The sequence below is a fragment of the Brienomyrus brachyistius genome, chromosome 25, assembly GCF_023856365.1.
Source record: "Brienomyrus brachyistius isolate T26 chromosome 25, BBRACH_0.4, whole genome shotgun sequence".
Taxonomy (NCBI): domain Eukaryota; kingdom Metazoa; phylum Chordata; class Actinopteri; order Osteoglossiformes; family Mormyridae; genus Brienomyrus; species Brienomyrus brachyistius.
Window position 1 is genome coordinate 205,785 of NC_064557.1, and position 6,794 is coordinate 212,578.

Sequence of the window (6,794 nt, forward strand, 5' to 3'; positions counted from 1 at the left end):
GGAAGCAATGGGCACGAGGCAGGGAACAACCCAGGATGGGGGACCAGTCCATCGCAGGGCACACTCACACACCATTCACTCACATATACGGGCAATTTAGCAACTCCAATTAGCCTCAGCATGTTTTTGGACTGTGGGGGGAAACCGGAGTACCCGGAGGAAACCCCACGACGACATGGGGAGAACATGCAAACTCCACACACATATAACCCAGGCGGAGACTCAAACCCGGGTCCCAGAGGGGTGAGGCAACAATGCTAACCACTGCACCACCATGTTACCCCTGACGAAATTATTTGCACTTGAAAAGGACCATTTCCGGATATTGCTGTTAATAGTGCGACACGGTTCACCCGCAGTTACCAACCTAGTTCTGGTTTTAAACAGGCACATTGCTAGCTTGGGAAAAGACCCTCATCCTACCTGAGGCACATGTTGCAGATAAGGAGCTCCACCTGTATATGTGTAAACTCTGGGAACCAGTCCCCTGAACAAGAGAATACAACCGGCCCCGTGATTATCAAGCACCTCGTATTATTCATCTAAGGCTTCTGCGATTTGCTAGGACAGGATCAAGATGTGCTCTCGCCCTGTCTGTCACTTAAGGCACTCGAGGGGCTTGGCATTTAGCTTGACACATCTAGACGGATGGATATTTATATACACATAAGTGGTGGGCTGTAATTTCGAGAGACAGAAGCTAGTCTTGTCAGGAGGAACTTGGGGATACGGTCATGTGACTGAGACACCACGAGTCACTTGTTTTGCACTCTCCAGCGGTTCGTGGGTAGAGATGTTCCAGGAAAAAAAAAACAATTCATTATCGCCTCCCCGGAAAATGGCTTTGTTGAGCAATTCGAACAATTGTCAAACTGAGAGGTCCCAGTGTACAAGAGGGAAGAACAATAAGGCATTATTTGATTCTGAAAGGCAAGGGGGTTGGGTGGGATTATCAGGAAGTACCTGGATTAACCCAATGAGAACCAATAGAAAAAAAGCAATATGTGCATTAAACCAGTAAATGATTGACAGAGCTGGATAATCCCACCAAGCCTGGGATGCAAAGCTTCATTTTCTAAGTCACATTTTTCATTAAAAAAAGGGAATTTAGTGATGCCTGTCTACTGAAAATGGAATCGATTCACTGACCTAGAAGGGTAAAGGGAAAACTAATCAAACTCGCACATCTCCAGGGATGCACACTGCGGAATGTAGGAAAACTGAGGCAAATGGTGACACACCGGTGTGAATTATGGACCTACCCTTAAACCATAAAACGAAATCAATGAAAAATGAAACATAATTAATTTGTGGTTGTTTATCTACAGAATGCAACCTGATTTTGATGGATTCTGTTTATCGCAATTTTTTTTTTTAGAACAGTGCGTATTATTGAAGAGAATCACCTAATGAAGAATGAAAGTAAAATTGGACAAAATACTGTAAGAAATATTATCAAAGACTGCTCATCAGTCATTTATAGCCCAGTAAATACCCAGTAAATATATTATTTTGCTGCCACAGATGGTCCAATTTATCCAAACAGCAGAAGATGAACAGTGTGCTACAAAGTGAATAAGAGGTCAAGAAATTTAATTAATGACCCAAAAAAAAGATTTAAGAGAAACAGGTCGGAAAAATATGACAAAAGCTTTACCTTCGACCTAGTAGCTGAAGTGTCACAATCACTATATAACTGAAAAGTTCATTTTGAATTCTTCCATATGTTTACCTCTTCTCCATTGTCATCTTTCTTTTTATTCTACCACTCTTTCTTTTTCATTCCTTTTTCCTATTTCGTTCCTTTTCATTCTTTCTTTCTAGTTCTGTTGTTTTCTTTCTCGTGCTTTCTCACTTTCACTTTCATTCTCTCTCTTACACTCCCTCCATTTCTTTTGAACTGAACTGAATTTACAGATGGCAAAGTGTTCAGGGCCTCAAAGAGTGGGAGGGTTGAACAGACAGAGTCTGTGAAGAGCAAAATTTTCCGTACCTAGTAAGTCTGAAGGAAGAAACCATTTTGAAAAGCCTCATTCCACTCCATCCACTTTCCCCATTTTCAGATACAACAGATCAGCACTATGTGCCGAACTACACAATAAGAGGCCCTCGTAAGTGATCTCATTTCCCAGAACTTAAGCAATCTGCCGAATATAGTTTTACCAACTGCTCTGACCGCCTCGGGGTCAGTATTTAGTCGTGGAGCGGATGGAGAGCAGGCAGTTTGGGATATTGACATTACACATAGACAGAAGTATAACCCCAGGGTCTCATGGAACGTCAAACTTACTGAACTCAATCTCAAATGCTATTTTCATAAAACCAATTACAAACACGCACCATCCCATAAACGCAATATTTATCTATTGCACTCACCTGCTGTGAGTCGATTGTAATGAGGTGGAGCTGGAGGGTGCGATCTGGTTGGGGCATGGTAATTTCATTAACCTGATTGCTTAATTGTTGCAGCCAGCACGCGTATATAGGACCCGGTTGTGGTTGCGTGTGTGTGACTGATTTGCAAGCGTGACGTGACTCTCCGTGCGCTAGTATCTCCTTTTCCGGAAGTTGTGGCTATATCCAACGCTGCAGGTAGGGCATCAGTGGACGGGGTCGTTTGCTTGCTGTATGGGTGGTTGTAATGTGCTTTTGGTATCTTTCTTACAGTTGCAAGGGCTTAGTAAATCTAGCAGCTTGCGGTTGCTTCCGCTTTTAAGGCTTTCCAACTTTTACCGCGTGTAATCTGCCAGGTATGTCTCGTCTCCGTTTACCAACGTTTGGGTAGTAGGGGCATACCTAATACTGTGTTTGTATTTGTAGTGGATCGCGACTTGGAGTGTCCCGGACCGACGTGAGCCAGACCATCAACGGGATACTAAGTCACTACAAGTGCTGCTGTTTTGCCGGATGTTTTATGTTTTGTTTCATGTTTTAATGGGTTTTAAGTATTAAGGTTTTATTGATTGGATGTACATTGGGGGGGTGTCGTTGGGAAGGCTTGGTGCTGGTGGGTGAGGATCCGTGTCGGGCGATACCGCGCTGCGTGGTCGCGTTGCTTTCTTGTAGCCCACCCCTTGGGTGGATGTACGTGCGTCATGTACTGCGGGACCCCTTAGAGTGTTGTCTGACTGTATGCCTCCCATTCCCCTCCCGATAACAGCTGCCTGGTTTGTGTTCTCTTTTGTCGTGTGATTAGAGTTTTAAACATGATTTGATGTGTATTATTTGTGCTGTGATTTTGGTTTTGTAATTTGCTGTTTGGTTTCTTTGTGTTTTTATTTTGAGTGTGAATAGCCAGCAGCCTAATAAAGGGAGTGTTTATGGTCTTCGCGTCTCCCCTATGGTGATCACGAATCTGTGTCCTTTTATATTGGAGTGGGTTTTGAACTCCGGTATTCTAATTCTCTGGGTGAAATTCCCAGAGTGGCGTAGTCGGCTTGTCCATTTCCGTATTCCCTCGCTACTTCCTCCCTCAGTAACGCCACAGATTTGGCGTAGTCGGCAGGATCTTCACCAGCATATGGTGGAACCGTGATTTCCTGATCACTCCCTTGGAAGGATAGGTGAATTTTTATCTTTTGTTTTATGATTTGGTTTTGAATGTGTATGTAACCGAGAGGCAAAACAGCAGCATTTGTGTCCGTTGAGCTGGTATTTTACGTAAATTTGCTGAGTCTTGTAGTCCACCTACTTTATTGTCATGGATGATGAAGTGCAACAGCTCCGGGATTTGGTGGGGCAGCTCCAGGCTGATATTGATTGTTTGCGCCAGGAGCGAGCAGAGGCTCCAGATCCCTCCGTCACCCAATCCGCCCCTGCACCTCCACCTGTTTCAGCCGAGCATCGTGTTTTCACCGACCGGTTTGCTTTTATTTCTAGGGACCGGAAGTGTCCCATGTCTGGGGTGAGCTTCGAGGAATGGGAGGACGAGGTGCAAGCGTGTATGCGGGCTCGGCAATTGTCATCTGCTGATCAAGCATTTTTTCTGTTTGACCACTTAGAGGCGGGAGCCAAGGAGGAGATTAAACATCGCTCCGCGGTTGAACGGGGTGACCCGGAAAGGATACTGGCAATATTGCGTGAGCTGTATGGTTGTTCTTATTCTCATGTATTGTTGCAGGAAGCTTTCTTTTCTAGGAAGCAACAGGATGGGGAGGGTCTGCTTGAGTTTTCATTGGCCCTAATGAGTTTGATGGGTAAGATTCAACAGGCTGCGCCACATGCGGTACCTAATGCCGAGGTAATGTTAAGAGACCAATTTATGGAGCATGTTGCTGATTGTGCACTCCGTAGAGAGTTGAAACGACTGGTTCGGTGTCAACCCTCCATGAGGTTGTTAGATGTACGGAGGGAGGCTCTTAGATGGGAACGTGAGGGTACCCCCTTTGGTGGGCGCGGTCGTAGTTTGTCCATTCCCGCTGCCTATGGTATCTCCTATGGGTTGCAAGGTCAGTCATACTCTGCCCCTAGGGTGGTAGCCTCAAATAGTGAGTTTCTAGAATTAAAGGACCTTCTGACACAGCAACAAGAGCAGATTAATTTGCTCACTCGGTCTGTATCACTTTTGCAGGCCTCTAAGCAAGCTTGCCACCCTCGCGGCCCTGTCATTTGTCGCCGGTGTCAGCAACCTGGTCACTTTGCACGGAATTGTGAGGGACCAAGGGTTTCTGGTCCTAGGGACCCACCCTCTTCCGGCTCGGTGTCAAGCCTTGCCCAGTCTGGTCAGCAGCCGGGAAACGAGTACCCGCCGCGTTGTTGAGCCACAGCGCGGAGGGGGTTTCTACTGGCTCTATAGTGGAGAATGTGGGGATGGTGTCTCAGTTAATGTCATCTTGTCCGCACATTAGCGTTAATATGGGTGGGGTGGAGGTATCCTGCTTGGTGGATACTGGATCGATGGTGTCCACGATTACGGAAAGCTGTTTTAGGAGCCATTTTGAACCATGGGGGCCTGATCGATTGAAGCTGTGTCAGTGGCTGCAGCTTCGGGCTGCCAATGGCCTGGCCATTCCGTATGTTGGGTATCTGGAAATGGATGTGACCCTTTGTGGTAGGGAGATACCAGGTTGTGGTGTATTAGTGGTCAAGGATCCACCCGGGGGTGTAGTTCCCCAAGCACCTGGTGTTTTAGGGATGAACATCATTAGTAAGTGTTATCGCGACCTGTTTGGTCAGCATGGGCCGCTTTGGGTTGAACATCCGCCTGTGGTGCAGGCCCCGAGGTCAGTCCGGCAGGCGTTGCAGCAGTGTCATCAGGTTGATGCGATCCCTACTGAGTCCTGTAGGACTGTGCGTGTAAGGGGAGGCAGGGCGTCTCGTGTCCCTGGGGGTGTCCTTGCATTTGTTCCGACTACCTGTTCTGGTCACATTGCGCACGGCTCTGCCCTGTTTGAGCCGCATGCGGCTGGGTTGCCCGGAGGGCTTTTGGCCCCTTCAGCTTTGGTTCAAGTGGATCGGGGAACTGCTTATATTCCAGTGGTTAACGTGGGTACGGAGGCAGTGGTGTTATATCCCCGTACCATTCTGGGGAGGCTGAGTGATGTTCTTATAACCAGTTTACCTACTGGAGTTGCTGAAGTGAGGGCGGTGGCTGGTTCGGTTACCGATCAAGTTGCCCATGCTTCCATTGAGACCCGGATCCAGGAACTTGATTTGTCAGCATTGCCTAGTTCAGAGCAGGATCAGGTAAGGGCCATCTTGCTGAAGTTTAGCTCGGTGTTTGCTGCACATGATGGGGATTTGGGTTGCAGTAACCTCATTTCCCACGAGATTCCATTATTGGATGACATTCCGGTTCGTCAGCGTTATCGGCGATTACCTCCCTCTGAGTATGAGGTAGTGAAGGCCCATATCCAACAGCTGCTTGAGGCACAGGTCATTCGGGAGAGTTGCAGTCCCTATGCATCCCCCATCGTTCTGGTTAGGAAAAAGGATGGTAGCCCTCGGTTGTGTGTGGATTATCGGCAGCTAAATAGTAAGACCCGTAAGGATGCTTTTCCATTGCCTCGCATCGAGGAATCTTTGGATGCCCTTTCAGGTGCATGCTGGTTTTCTACCCTCGATCTAGCCAGTGGTTATAATCAAGTGCCCGTTGCGGAATCGGATAGGACCAAGACTGCCTTTTGCACGCCTTTTGGGCTTTTTGAGTGGAACCGAATGCCATTTGGGCTTTGTAACGCGCCTAGTACCTTTCAACGGTTGATGCAGCGAATCTTTGGGGATCAGCATTGTCAGGCATTGTTGCTCTACTTGGATGATGTGGTGGTCTTTTCCTCCTCTGTTGTACAGCATCTGGAACGATTGGAGTTGGTACTTGGATGGCTACAGCGGGAGGGCCTTAAAGCTAAGTTGGAGAAATGTGCTTTCTTTCAGAAGGAAGTTGGTTACTTGGGTCATGTGATTTCAAGCCAGGGCGTCTCGACAGACCCTAAAAAGGTTGAGGCGGTGGCTGCGTGGAAGAGGCCTTCTAATGTTTCTGAGCTCCGCTCCTTTTTGGGGTTCACTAGCTACTATCGCCGTTTTGTGGAGGGATTTGCACAGCTGGCAGCCCCTTTGCATAAGTTAGTGGCAGAGCTAGTCGGGACAAAGTCGCGAGGCGCTTCAGGTCGTTCTCTGGCTTCTGCATGGACTGCACAGTGTGAGCTTGGCTTTGAGGGCTTAAAGAGTAGATTGGTGGGGTCACCAGTGTTGGCCTATGCCGATTTTTCTTTGCCTTTTCGATTGGAAATAGATGCAAGCCATGGGGGCCTGGGTGCTGTTCTTTCTCAAGAACAGGGTGGCCTAATTCGGCCTAT

General features: G+C 47.5%; 1 long non-coding RNA gene across 1 annotated transcript; it reads left to right on the forward strand.

Annotated features, from left to right (window-relative positions):
* Window positions 1–2,386: 2,386 nt before the first annotated feature.
* On the forward strand, window positions 2,387–3,326 carry LOC125720766 (uncharacterized). Its single transcript, XR_007385569.1, has 2 exons — window positions 2,387–2,750; window positions 2,821–3,326. It is a non-coding gene; the product is annotated as an uncharacterized LOC125720766 (long non-coding RNA).
* The last annotated feature ends 3,468 nt before the right edge of the window (window positions 3,327–6,794 follow it).